The 15,520-nt window shown below is 32.5% G+C and overlaps 1 pseudogene; it reads right to left on the reverse strand.

Moving 5' to 3' along the window:
• Window positions 1-6,756: 6,756 nt before the first annotated feature.
• On the reverse strand, window positions 6,757-9,131 carry LOC141550881 (pyruvate dehydrogenase (acetyl-transferring) kinase isozyme 1, mitochondrial pseudogene; annotated as a pseudogene).
• Between the last annotated feature and the right edge of the window lie 6,389 nt (window positions 9,132-15,520).

The following is a 15,520-nucleotide window of genomic DNA, read 5'->3' on the forward strand; positions in this document are numbered from 1 at the left end:
TCATTTTGTTCATGTAAATCTTTCCATTTTCTTCTGAGATCATCCTTCTAATGATTTCTTACAGCTCAATAGTATTCTATCACAATTCTATGATAAAAATTGTTTAGCAAAAAAAAAATTGTTTAGCAATTTCCCAATTGATGGGCATCCCCTTAATTTCCAATTATTTGCCACCAGAAAAAAGAGTGGCTATAAATATTTTTGTATATATATATAGGTATTTTTGGGTTTTTTTTTCTCTTCTGGAAATCAGACTTAGTAATGATACTACTAAGTAAAAAGGTATGCAGGGTGTTATAACTCTTTCAGTGTAGTTCCACATTGCTCTAAAGAATAGTTGAATCAATGCACAACCCCACCAACAATAGGCGTTGTGCATATCCCCTCCAATATTTGTCATTTTTCTTTTCTGTTCTATTTGCAATCTAATAGGTATTAGGTAGTACTCCAAATTTCTTTAGTGTATATTTTCCCAATCAATGATTTAGAGCATTTTTCATATAACTATAGATAATTTTGATCATGTATCTGAAATCTTTTTCATATCTTTCAATTATTTACCAATTGGGGCATGACTCCTGTTTTTATAAATTTGACTCAGTTCTCTATATATTTGAGAAATGAAGTCTTTATCAAAAAAATTTGCTTTAAGTTTTTCACTTAACAATTGCTATAAATAACAATTGCTATAAACATTTCCCTCTGTCCTATCTCCTCATTCCCCATTTATTCTCTTCTCTCTCCTTTTACCTTGTTCCTCCTCAAAAAGGTTTTGCGTCTGACTATACCTCCGTTAATCTGCCTTCCCTCTTATCACCCTCCAATTTGCCTTATCCCCTTCCCTTCGTATTTCCCTACAAAGTAATATAGATTTCTATGCCAATTTTAGTTTATATGTTATCCCCTTTTTGAGCCAATTCTGATAAAGGTAAGATTCACTCACTCCCCCTCACTTTTTCCATTCTACTGTAAAAGCTTTTTATTTGCCTGTTTATATGAGATGATTTAACTCATTCTACCTCTCCTTTTCCCTTATTCGATGTGTATTTTTTATTTTTTTAGATATTGTCCCTTCATATTCAATTCACATCCATGTCTTCTGTGTTTATACATACATACATGCACATATATATACACACACACATATATATATATGTACATATGAATGTAGTCTATAAGACACTGAGAGACACAGGAAAAGCAAACTACTTTTCCTTGTGCTTGATTTTAAGACCTTTCTTTGAGCCTTGACATGTGTTTCACCCTGGAAACCTGGACAGTTCCTTGAGTGAAACCTGCTAGCTTACAGGAATGAATGAACTACCTGCCCTTGGTGGAAGCCCCCAAATCTGGGAAGCTGCTCTGTCCAGGGGGCCACATATCATATAATAAACTTGGCATGGTGCCTTAAGAGATGTCTTGTCTGGGATTTGTTTCCTTCTTCAGGGTATACTCAAGCTGATTGTGTGATTTGGGACTCCCCAGCCAAAAAAACTCAGGAGCTAATGTGTCCCAGATTGGTGATAATGCATGTTACCTGTCTCTCTGTGTGCTTGTTAAGTATTATTTCAAACTTTGACATGTTCCATTTTTCAACCTAGTCTGGTTTGACCCTTCTTAGGTAGGCTAGTGGTCTCTGCCCCCTAAACCTCACCTTATTGATGTTCAATTTACTGAGATTATCCATTTAGCTTTAGGCCACTACAGCAGACACTCCTAATTACTCACACAATTTTGAGAGTAAGTTTCTAGATTTTGGGGGTTATTATTCTTTTCTGTTTTTCCTCCTACTTATCTGATTGCTCTTTTATTATCTCCTTTGCTAGATATTACTATACCTATTCTCAAGGTTCTGTCATGGATACTCTTCTTTTTCCCCTCTTTACTATTTTATTTGGTCATTTCAACTCCTATGGATTTAATTACCCAATATAGAATGATTCTTAAATCTATCTATGACCCAGGTTCCTTGTTAAGCTTTCATCTCTAACTGCCTTTCATACATCTCAAATGGTAGGTTGAAGAGACATCTTAAATTCAATATGTCCAAGACAGAACTCATTATCTTTCATCCTGAATCCTATCCCTATCCCACCTTCTCTACTATTATATATGGTAACACTATTCTCCAAGTCACTCAGTTTTACAATCCAGGCCATCCTGGATTCTTTACTTTTTCAAACCCCTTTCTATCCCATCTTCAAGCTGTAACCAAGACTTGTTAATTTTACCTTTGCTACATTTCTGAAAAACATTCCCTACTCTCCTCTGACATTGTCACCTTTTCTAGCGCAGGTGTGTGCACTAGATAGCTAGCTAGATAGATAGATAGATAGATAGATAGATAGATAGATAGATAGATAGATAGATGTGTGTGTGTGTGTATACATCTCAATGAATTTGGTTTTGCATATGCAGGCTGTATTTAACATAGTGCTATTGTTTACTACTAAGGGAGGATCTTAACAAATCAGTCCTTGGGCTGATTGGTATATTTCCTACTTTCATCCTCTCACAATTAGTCAATTAACGGGTATTTATTACTTATTATATTGTTTATATTTGTAAATATATTTTATAATATTACTATATTATTTATTTCTAATACATTACAATTTTAAATTATAATTTTATACCTAAATTAATTTATGTGTTCAATGCCAACCCAATTAAATTACCAACAAATTATTTTACTGAATTCAAAAGAAGTTATAACAATTCATTAAAAGAAAAATGTCAAGAAATATCAATTACAAAAGAAAAAATATAAAGGAGAAGATTTAGCAGTTTTAAATTTTAAACTATATTTTAAGGTAGTAATTATGAAACTATCTGGTGCCAAATAAGAAATAAAAAGTTAGATCAGAGGAACAGAATAGACATACAATTTACAGCAGCAAATAAATATTGCAACCTTGTAATTTACAAGAATAAAAAGTTAAGATTGTGGGATAAGATTTAATTATTTGGGAGCAGCTAAGTGATGCATTGGATAGGGTACCAGCCTTGAAGTCAGGAGGACCTGAGTTCAAATCTGGTCTCAGACATTTAAAACTTCCTAGCTGTGTGATCCTGGGCAAGTTGCTTAACCCCAATTGCCTCAGGGAAAAAAATTCATTATTTGGTTTAAAAAAAAACTGTTGGGAAAACTGGAAAGCATTATGGAAGAAATTAGGCAGAGGTCAATATCTTATACCACCCACCAAAATAAGGTCAAATTGGATGCATGACCCAGATATAGAGATATTACAAGTTAATCTGAAGATTATTTATCAAACATGGATAATGAAACAATTTATGAATAAACAAGAGTAGAGAACAAAATAGATATAAAATGGATTATTTTGATTTCATTAAATTAAGAAGGCTTTGAGCAAATAAAACAAATGTAGCCAACATTAGAAGGAAGAAAAAAATTGAGAAAGTTTTTCTCAGGTTTTCTCAATTGATATTCTAAATACCTAAAGAACTTTATTAAATCTTATTCATTCCCCCACTGATAAATGATCAAAAGATACAAACAGGCAGCTTTTTAATGAAGAAGCTAAAACCGTTTATAATCGTATGAAAAAATATTCTAAATCATTATTTATTAGAGAAATATAAATTAAAACAATCTTGAAATATCATTTTATATCTATCAGGTTGGCTAAAATGACTGAGAGAAAAATGTTAGAGAAAAATTGAAATATTAATTCACTATGTAATTGAGAATAGATAGGGGTAGCTAGGTGGCACAGTGGATAGAGAACCAGCCCTGAATTCAGGAGGACCGGAGTTCAAATCTGGTCTCAGACACTTAACACTTCCTAGCTGTGTGACCCTGGGCAAGTCACTTAATCCCAGTCTCAGGAAAAAAAAAAAAAAGAATAGATCCAACCATTCTGGAGAACAATCTGGAATTATGCCCAAAAGTTTCTTAAACCGCCTATTTCCTTTGACACAGCAATACCACTACTGAGTCTGTTTCCAAAGATGATTAGAGAAAGGGGAAAAGAGCCTATATGTTCTAAAATATTTATGACAGCTTTCTTTTTGGTGGCAAAGACTGGAAATTGTAGGGATGCCAATCAATTGGAGGATGACTGACAAGTTGTAGGATATGATTATAATGAAATACTACTGTGCTATAAGAAATGATGAGCTGGATGATCCTTGAAAAACATGGATAAAATTGCACAAAATAACAAAAAATGAAATAAGCAGAGCCAAGAGAATGTTGTATTCAGTTACAGCAATGTTGTTTTAAGAATAACTTTGAACATTTTGACTATTATGAAATACCCAAATTAACTACAAAGGACATATGATGGAAGATACTATCTATATCTAAAGAAAGAACTGATAAATAGAAATATGTATGAAATGATTTTACATATATATAGATGACATATATAGTTGAGTCTATTGGTAGCCATCTCAGAGGGAGGGAGAAGAAAAAATGGAGGAAGTTATATAATAACCTTATTATATTTCTAAAAGGATGAACAACTTTTCCATAATAAATTTACAGTTTTGTGTTCAATCATCTTTTTATATAGAGATATTTGTTTTATTCCATAAATTAAGAATAAAATAAATTTTAAAGGTATTAAAAAAATTTTGGTTAAATAATGTGTTAAATGCTGGGAACACAAAGAATGACAAAAAGCAATCAGTCCCTGATCTCACGGAGCTTACAGTCTAAGGATGAAGATAACTTAAACACATTTAGATACAAATGGAATATATAAAAGATCCATAATCTCAGAGGCAAGAAAATAAGATTATGGGGGACTGGGGAAAATATCTTGTAAGAAAGTAGTACATTAGTTGAAATTTGACAGAAGCCAGAATTTGTAGATAAAGAGAGAGGGTATTTCAAGGCATGAGAAATAGTCAGTGAAAATGCCCAATGTTAGGAGACAAGAGTATTATGTTCCAGGAAGAGCAAGGAGATTAGTGTTTCCACATTATACAGCATTAAGGGAGAGGGTAAAGAGTTAAGTACAAAAAGACTAGAAATGTAGTGGTGGTGGGACAGATTTTAGAAAGCTATAAAGGTCAAATACAAATTTCAAGGAAATAGATTTATAATGGTCACTGGAAAAAAATTGATTATTAAATGGATATGGACACCCTGCATGCAACCTTTCCTAGGTACCAGTTGTATTTGTGTTATGTTCAATTCAATTCAACAAACATTTACTGTGTTCTTATAAAGTAAAAAGTTTTATGCTAGATTTTGGGTATGCAAAAAAAGAAATAAAGTATTCAAGATTTCATTCTACTGGTAAAAACACCATGTAAATGAATATTAAGTGAAATTTCATTAAGAAATTTCAAGAGAGAGCTAGTACAAATGGAAGAAATCAGGGCAGGAAAGACTTCATTCAGGAAATGCTTTGAAGGAAACCAAGGAATCAATGAGACAAAAGGGAGAAGAGAATGAATCTCAGATATAGGAAAACCACTTCAATCAATCAGCATTTATTAAATGTCTACTATGTTCCAGGCAGTGTGCCAAGTGCTAAGAATACAAAAAGAGGCAAAAAAAATAATAATGCTTACCCTCAAAGATCTTGGATCTTACAGTTGAATGGGGGAAACAGAAAACATGTAAATAAATATGGACAAAACAAGTTGTCCACATTATTTATTTATAGGATAAATAAGAAATCATTAATGCAAGTAAGGTACTAAAATTAAGAAGGTTGAGGGAAAGCTTCCTGTAGAAGGTGGGATTTGATCATTTCAAGTTGGTTCTTAAAGTTGGCTAGGTTATGAATGGCTTCAAATGCCAAATGGAGCATTTTGTATTTGCTTCTGGAGTCAATAGGAAGATGCTGAAATTTGTTGAATTGTGGAGTGGAGGATAAGAAGATACACTATCAGATCTGCAATTTAGGAAAATCACTTTAGTAGCTAAATAGAGAAGAAACAGGAGGGGAGAGATTTGAGGAAAACAGAACCACAGGAAATTTTTGCAATATTCAAATTATAATCATATAGTAAATAGCTATCCCCCCAAAATTTTTGACGATTTTGTTAAGGTTGCTAGTCATTTAACAATAAAAATTTTCCTCTTGAAATTAATTAGAAGAACCTTCAGTGTAAATTTTACAGAATCTTGAATGAACACAGAAAGAACAAGCTATTGATTGTTCAGAAAGAGAAAATAAGTATCTCTAAGTCAACTACAAAAGGAAATCATAAAAAGCAGTTTGGCATTAAATCCACAGAGTAATAACGTTCTGCCTTTATATGTGCAAACAATAGGCAGTTATTGATTAACATGAAAATAATTTAAATTTACTCTCATTCTTGAGCAGAATTAAAGCATAATAAGATTTTCCAGATTATAAAAAGGTAGTTAACCAATTAATCAATATAATTAGGGACATGCTTTTACTAGAAATAAATGAAAGATATAAGATAAATTGCATAGATCCCACAAGGAACCTGAAGACTTCTATACCTGATACCTCATCCCTGAAGTCTACTAAAAAGAAGCAAAATACATTAGTCACAGTTGCAGTAGTTAAAATTAAATGTACACAGTAGCTAGAATTTTCTATCTTTTAACAGTTAAATGGTACAATTCAAAGCTTTAGGTGGCCTGAAATATAGCTATGGAATTCAGTTTCCATATATTTTACTCAGTCAAGGAATGTAAAAATCAGATGTGAAATATTTGATATAACAGTTTTCTAAAGTCCCTCTCAAATGCAATACTAGAAACCTGTTTTGTTTTGTTTTCGGATGCCCTAGATGAATCTATGCACTGCAGAACATGGTCATTTCTTTTGGCACACATCAATCATCTGCCTCATAATTGGTATTATAATATTGCCATGCAGTTTCATCATATACCAAGACTTCACTGACTCTGTTTATAGGGCCTTATTTGTAGATAACAGTTTCTGTTCCATAACCTTCTAAGGAATACAATTTCAGTGTCTTAACTGTACCATGTATAAAGTCAAGATATGGGCAATCCATAACCAAAAACTAGCTGGGGTAAAGCTTAATATATCTCAGCATAAGAAGGGGGTACATTAAACATATAACTGAAGAGTTTATTGATTTTCCTCAAAGGAACACCGCCTTCCACAGTTGAATCCCTTATTACCCAGTGTTTCATGAACCTGAACAGAAGGGTGAACACCTTTGTCAGCAATGTCCCATTGTTCTTTTTTGCACTCTTGAAAATTTCAAATACCATGTGATAGAGATGTGGAGGTACATAAACCACTTGCATGACCTGACCTGGTAATTTTACATTGAATTCTTCAAGTTCTAAATCTGAAAAATTAATATAATATAAATCACAATAACACTTTGCATTTCTTTAGTACTCATCATTACAATTTGGATTAATGTTTCCAAAATGTTTTTGAAGAGTTGAACTTCATTTTTCTTTTCCATCAAACAATAAGGATGCTGGCAGATTGCTGGATCTACACCAAAGCTTTTCTTGTATTCAATCACACCTTAAGCCACGATAGGAATGATATCATTATGTTGATTCTGTACACTTGTCACAGTTTCTGCAGTCATAAAGAGCTTTAGCATCTCCAGCACTTTTATCCTGACATCCAATAAGCTCTGTGACCTGAATGTACCAGCTCTGTATCATTTAAACTGAAGGTATTTTTAGAAGATTATCTGGAAGGAGACATATCTTTCATTATGCTTGCTAGTCTCACTGGAAACTCCTGCAGCAAAAACATAAATGAAGTTTTTTGACATGCATTCACAGGTCTGAAGTCCAGAAACTGGTTCGTGGAGAGCAGGGATATGGAGAAGCCTGAGTAGAAATCCACCTAGCCTGGGACACTGTGCTTGGGCTGGCACTAGGACCCCACTTTGCATTTGGACTCAGGCTCTGACTAGGGGCAGCCAAAACTGCCCATTGAAAGAAGCTCATTAATTTCACAACAAAATGCATTCTAGAAGAGGTGAAAAAACAGCAGACCTAAAACCTGAAGGTGCTATTGTATGTGTTGCTTCCAGCATCCAGCATCCTTATTTAATTTCCACTGTATTTTTGAGCTCATCCAGGAATTTTTATTGTGCTTAAGTCCAATTCACATTTTTTGAAGTTTTGTCTATACTAATTTTGACATAGTTATTTTCTTCTGAGTTTGTGACTCAATCTTTCATATAACCATGGTAATTTTATAATCAGGTTCTTTTGTTGTTGTTGTCTTTCCAGCATATTTCTTGCCTTTGAATTTTAATGTTGGACTGTATTTCCAGGATGGAGATGGGCGGGAATTATCCCTAGATTCAGACATTTTATATTGCTGTTTTCAGAGCTAATTTTGAGGGTTTGAAAGTTTTTGCGCTTTCAATGTGATCCAGAGAGAGAGATGTCACTACTTTCCTGATCTGCACTTTTGCCTTTAAAGCTCTATAGCCATAACCGGACCTCAGCTTTCATGGAAACAAATCTATCCCAAAATAAAAGATAATCCTAGTAAATACTCTGACCATCTTTTCCATGCTGACAAAATTAAACATTCTTGATAATGGCAGTCATATATTACAGTCAATGTCTGAAAGTCCCAAGTTAATTCCAAGAATCACTGGGGAAAAGGGCTATCAAATGTTTCCTTAGTTTCCTTAGATTTAAGATGATTACTTTGAACAAGTTTAGAGTCTCAAGCATATTCAGGAGCAAATAAAAGGGAATTGTAAATAGCTTTATTTATGACCTTGTTAGATCTGGACCTGTTGAGTATGCACAGATATCTTTAGGTCCTGTTTATTAGGTCCAGAGATCACTCTCTGAATCCATATTGGTTTGGAGTCATGTAATAAATCTCATGGAACATTGAATTCAATGTAAAATTACATGGGCAACTATGTGGCATAGTAGATAGTATTATACTGTACTTGGAGTCAGGAAGCCTTGAGTTCAAATCATATTTCAGTTAATAATTGTGATACCAGGGTTAACTTCTCTTAGACTGTTTCCTTATCTATAAAATGGAGGTAATTATAGCATCTACCCCAAGAAACAAGTGAAATAATCTCTATTGAGTGCTTTGCAAGCTTTAACATGCTATATAAATAGTTACCATTGCTGTTATTATTCTTGCCATTGCTGTTACCAACATTGACAGAGATCTTTGTGCTACAGACATCCTTAGAAAGCAGCACAATTACTTTCAATGTATTTCAATTGCTTCCCATGTCTCTCTAGGTCTTCCTGAACTGCAGTACTTAAAAGTTTTATTTTTCAAATTTTGTGCTTTCTCTATGATCTTGTCTTGTTTTCCATTGGCTCACTTGCATACATATTAATAATTAGGTGACTTAATATAGCTTTACAAAAATATAGAACTACATTCATACAAATATCCATTCATTGAGGAAAATAAATTCACACAAATGCAATATTATTCAAATCGAGGCAAACAATGAAACCAGACTAAGAGGTCTATAATTATGAATGCAGTCTGCATTTTGAAATATTTTTGAACTTCTGCAATCAAGTGTGAATGATAACAAAATATTTCCTTTGTTGCAATAATTAAAATATTTGATGAACATTTTTCTGTGTTATGATTTGGTTTAACTATTAGTGTAATCTGCTAACTAGGATATTTGCATCCAAAAATATTATACACATAAATTTCAAATTAAACTTATTGAAAAGAATGATGTGAGGTGAAGGTTTTTTTTAGATTTGAAGATTTAGGTTAATCATGTTGTCGTGGATTTGCTTTGATTATATCTTGGTTAATGATCTTTATCATTCCAAAAATTTACCAACAATAACTTTGATAAGTCACATAGTAAAAAAAAGTGTCATTAAGCAATTTGGACAAAATTAATTAATCATATAATCCAATTGATTTTGAAATATTAATTTGGATAGCTCCAGATTCAAGAAGACTTTGGTTCAAGTTCCTTCTATAGCAAAAGAAAATGATAGCCTCACAAAACTAGATTTTTTTGAGAGCAAAAGAATTCATCAGAAGGTGGATATTGCATTTAGTTAACCTCGTAAGGATTATATTAGACAACAGAAGCAGAAGCAGCAAAAGAAGAAAAAGAAAGGAGAAGGAAGTGAAGGAGAAAGTGGAGAAGGAGAAGGAAGATAAAAGAAAAAGAAGGAGGAAGGGGAAGAGGAGAAAGGGAAGGAGAAGGAAGAGAAGGAAGGGGAGGAGGAGTGGAAGGAGGAAGGAGAGAAGGAGGAGAAGAAGAAAGAGGGGAAGGAAAAGGGGGAGGAAGAGGAGGGGTAAGAGGAGGGAAAGGAGGAGGGGGAGGGGGAAAAGGAAGAGTGTTGTGACATAGGAGTCACCTGCCAGTGGCTGCTGGAGGTCTAATTCAAACCTGTAGAATGCATCTCTTCATTTGAGAGGATGATGATGATACAAGGAGCCTGAGAGGAAGTTACATTTTCTGACCTCTCTCCTCTTGCCTCTTGCCTCTTGCCTCCAATTCATTTTATTCCCAATCCACAACAAAATCTTCAAAGGCTGCTTTCCAACTCCTTCAAGTATTATGATTCAGAGCTGTGGAGACTCTGCCCCTTCACTTAGTCATGGTCCTTAAGAGAAGAAGAGGAGGAGTGGAAGGAGGAAGGGGAGGAGGGGAAGAAGGAAAGGGAAGATGAGGGGAAGAAGGAGGAGGAGAAGGAAAAGGAGGAGTAAGAGGAAAAGGGGAGCAAGAGGAAGAGAGGGAAGAGTTGGAGGGGAGAAAGGGGAGAAAGGGGAGAAAGGGGAGGAGGGGGAAGGGGACGAGAAAAAGAAGAATGCCCTTCTAACTGGTCTCCCCACCTTATGGATTTGTTCATGTGCAACTAAACTTGATTTAGATAGTAAGGTGATTTTTTTAAAGAGTAAATCTGACCCTTCAGTCCCCTGCTCCAGTGGATTTCCAGTTGATCCATATTACCTCCAAAAATCAACTATAAAATCCTTGTGATTTAAAGCTCTCTTTTCTTGCCCTCTTTCAGATATTATATATTTCAACACACTGGCCTACATAAAATTCCTTACAGATAGCAATCCATCTCCCATCTCCATGACTTAAAAGTTGCTGTCCAACATGTTCCTCATCTCTGTCTCTTAGTTTCCCTGAAATCCTTCAAGACTCATTTCAAATTCCACTAACTCCTTTTTCCTTTGATGTTAAGGCCTTCTCCTCTCATAGTTCATTCAATCTACTCTATATTTGTGTGTGTGTGTGTGTGTGTGTGTGTGTGTGTGTATATACACACACACACACATATTTGTAAGTTTAGATACATATACACATAATCATGAACATCTTAATATTACATCTGTTGCTTACACAGACATATGTATACATAAACAGAAATAAATATGATGTATCTACCTAATTATGTACTTGTTATTTTCTCTATTAGAATATAGCCAAATAAGTCAAATAATGTGAAATCTGATTAAGAGAAAATTATAAAATAATATCAGGTCTCATATTTAATAGAAACTAATACTCAGTTTAAAAGGAGCAAGGGAAGAATTTTAAGGCACTACTACACATCTGTTCTTGTCATTTGTAGATATAATCTGTTGCTACATAATATTACTGAAAGAGCTATTAACAAAAGGGACTAAAGAAAAAATACTTCAATTGGAAAAACGTCCAGCAAAAAAGAAAAGGTTGGGTTTTTTAGGAAAAAAAATCAATGAAAACTGAGTGACATAAATATGATTATAATTCCAACTCAAAAATGGTATTAGCTGTTAGAATGCCTGAATGGTACATAATATTATAAAACTTGGAGATAAAATAAGATAAAAAGGCAAAGTCACAACAATTTTTATTTTGTTTTGTTTTGTGTTTTGAAAACTACTGTAAGAAATATAAGTATTAAAATGAGAAAAGTGGAATATCATTTAGTTGTAGGGATTGAAGATTTCAATTAAAAAAACAAACAAACGCATTTCAGGACAACTAGGTGACCCAATGGATAGAGCATCAACCCTGAAGTCAGGAGGACATGAGTTTAAATCTGACCTCAGACACTTGACACTTATTATATGACTTTGGACAAACCACTTAACTCCAATTGCCTCACAAAAAAAAAAAAAAAAAAAAAAAAAAAAAAAAAAAAAAAAAAAAAAAAACATTTCTCTTAGTAAAAAAGGCCATTCAGACAAAAGTTTCATGTTTATTTAAGATATTGAAAGAAAATGCTATATTACTGAAGAAATTTTTACTACAAGCATCAGTTGATTCAATGACTTTAAAAATCAAGTTTAATTATATAATGTTAAAATTACCAGAGAAGTGGTCAGTGCAAGTTTTTTTTTTTAATCGAGCTCAAAATGCTTGTGCTTTGAAGCCATACTTGATCATTCAGTTTGTTCATAGTCAAATAATAAAGCATGATTGACCAAAGTTGTTTTCAAAAATTGATTATCAAGTTATTTTATCCTAGCTGTTAAAAAATATTAAAAGGAAAACAATATTGTGTTTAAAGCATTATTGATTTTAAATAATGCCCCAGTTCATTGTGTGAGAATGAGCTTGCAAATTTTCCAAGACCTGAATAAAAATCTCTATACTTGTCAGTGAGTATATGAAAATTTAAAGAAAGAATTAAAAGAAGACATCCTATGCTGCTAAAATATTTGAAATGACAATAATGTTTTTAATAATATCATTAGTGCAGATTTATCTTTAGATATGATATTTAGTAGGTTTAAAAATTTTATTTTACAAATTTTCTTTCTAAAATTTTACTTTATAACAAATTTGAATCAGAAATAAATTTTCTTAACATTTGCTGTTATATTACTAATAAAAATAAAAACTTTTTAAAAATTTTTTCATCATATATTTCCATTGAATTATCCTATCTGACATAAAATTATAATTTCAAATAATGCCATTTTGAATAATGTGACCACTTCACAGAATTCATTATTTGAACTAATAAGAGGATTAGAATTCAGTGAGGTGAAGTGAATAGTGTACTAGCCTTAGATTAAGTATGAATTGGGTTCAAATCATAACTCTAATATCTCCTTTTTTGTGAGTCTTAAAAAATCACCTCTGTTTATCAGTTTTCTCATTTGTAAAATGAATGAATTGGGCTCAATTGCTTTTAAGATACAAATTTAGACTACAAATTTGTGATTGGTGACTTTTCTTGCTACTATAATATTCTTTCTACTTTTCTTTGGGTCTCTTAAGCAAATGTTTATTATTGAGGGATTAAAAATAATCAGGTAATGCATTGGATTGGAATGATCTTTTAGATTAGCCATCTCCTTACATCATTTGGGAATGTGATATAGAACCAATGACTTTTGATGGTAGAATATAGGATGGTGATGCTATCAATATAAAATTTGGGAAGTTTCAAAGAGAGATAGTGGTTTTTAGGGGGAAATTAACTATATGCAAAGTTTGAAATGCCAATATACACCTCTCAGTGTATGTACTAGGCAGAAAATTGGTAATACAAGGCTATAGTTCAAAGAGGAGACAAGAGCTATCTATATACATAGATAGATGTAAGAATCATGTGCACTAAGATGATTTTTGAACCTAGAATAGTGATATTGCCCAGAGATAGTGAGAAGAGTAAGAGGGTAAGGAAAGAATTTTGGACTGTACTGCCCCATAGGGAGAAGAATGTGAATAATGATATGATAAAGAATATTGAGTAGAAATGGTCAGAAAAATAGTTTTATAAAAACCCATGGAAGAAAGGACATATAAAAGGAGGGGAGGGAAAACTGTGATCAACAGTGTTAAATTCTGCACAGGGTTTAAGAAAATTGAAGAATGAGATAACATCATGGCATTTAGCATTTAAGATAGTGTAAAGAGGATTCTGGGAAGTTGGTAGAGTAGTTCAGAAAATTCCAAGTTCTCCACATTTTCCACTGAGACACTGTCCTAGGAAAGAAGAAACCAGTACACTCAATGAGTGCGGAAACAGTAGAGCAGGCATGTTCTTGGCATTATTTAATTTTAATTTTTTACATTATTTAAATACAATTTGCAACAGATGCATTACATCTTATAAAATATATAATTCCGACTACATTAAAAAGTTTTTGCAAAATACAGCCAAGATTAGAAGGAAAAAAAAGAATTCTAGGGACAAATTTTTACTGTAAATTTCTTTGATAAAAGTCTCATCTCTTAAAATTCTGGAGAATGGAGTCAAATTTATAAGAATACAAGAAATTCTCAAACTGATAAATGATCAAAGGAAATTAACAGGCAATATTCAGATGAAAAAAATCAAAATTATTTCTGGTAATACATTCAGAAAAAGACTTAGCCTAGCCAACAATATGCTTTCAAAAAATGTGAACAGACTTTCATGAACTGATGCAAAGAGATATACACAGTATACATTATACACAGTAATAGCAATGTTGTACAATGACTAGCTGTGAATGATCTTATGGACTTAGATATTTTCAGCAATGCAAAGGTCCAAAATAATTTCAAAGTACTTATGATGTGAAATATTATGCACGTTCAGGGAAAGAACTGTTTGAGTATAAATGCATATCAGAGCATATCTTTTTAAAAAATGTTTATTTTCAGAAAAAAACAACCTTTTTAAATCTGTTTTCTTTCACAACATGACTAATATGAAAATATGTTTTATATGACTGCACATTTATAACCTGTATCTAACTATTTGCCTTCTCAATTATAATAGAACAAAAGTAAGGGAACTCAATATTTTTAAATATGTGTTAAAATTGTTTTTCAATGTAATTTTAAAATAACATGTTTTAAAAGTTCTATTTAGTATTATGTTTGTATAAATGTGTTTATGAATTTTTATGTGCACAAATGTGTGTGCAAGTTTTGTGTGAAAGAAAATACAAACAAGAAAAGCAATAACTAGTTAATGGAATTAAAGGACAAATAATGAACCACAATCTCTATTAAGATTGTAGGAGAAAAAAAGAGTATAGAATATTGTATACACTGTCAAATGTGGCTTCTCTGTCAGATGATTTCACTGAAATGTATTTCTTTTTGTCAAAGTATGATATTATTGGTCATTGTACATGGAGATAGGAGACCTTATTTGTAAATAATTATTAGCAAATAAAAATAAACTAATAAACCTTTTAAAATGAAAACATCAAAAATAATTTAAATGACAGGTGCCTATTTTCAAAAAATCAGGTCCTGGCAATTTGTAAGGCAGAAAGCTCACTTACCTTAGGGTAAAGAGATCCTGGAAATCATTGGGTTTCACTGAATTTTCCACAGTCTCTCATAAGAACTGTGGATAAGTACAGAGAGGAAAAGCATATTCCAAATGGGTGACATTTTGATAATGCATTTCTTTGAAACTAACATGAAAAAGAGACCTTTTATTACCTCTATCTTGGAATGTCAGTGTGGTACATCAGAGACTCACAAAACTCCTTATCTAACAGAACTCTTAACCTTTATTGATTTAAAATTCTTACCCAGTTTTAAAAATATTGTCTATTCTCTTTTAAAATCTTGAGGAGAAATAGGGGAACACAAAAATAAATGAATGTTTCCAGTCTTTTAAAAATGTGTC

The sequence above is a fragment of the Sminthopsis crassicaudata genome, chromosome 1, assembly GCF_048593235.1.
Source record: "Sminthopsis crassicaudata isolate SCR6 chromosome 1, ASM4859323v1, whole genome shotgun sequence".
NCBI classification, from domain to species: domain Eukaryota; kingdom Metazoa; phylum Chordata; class Mammalia; order Dasyuromorphia; family Dasyuridae; genus Sminthopsis; species Sminthopsis crassicaudata.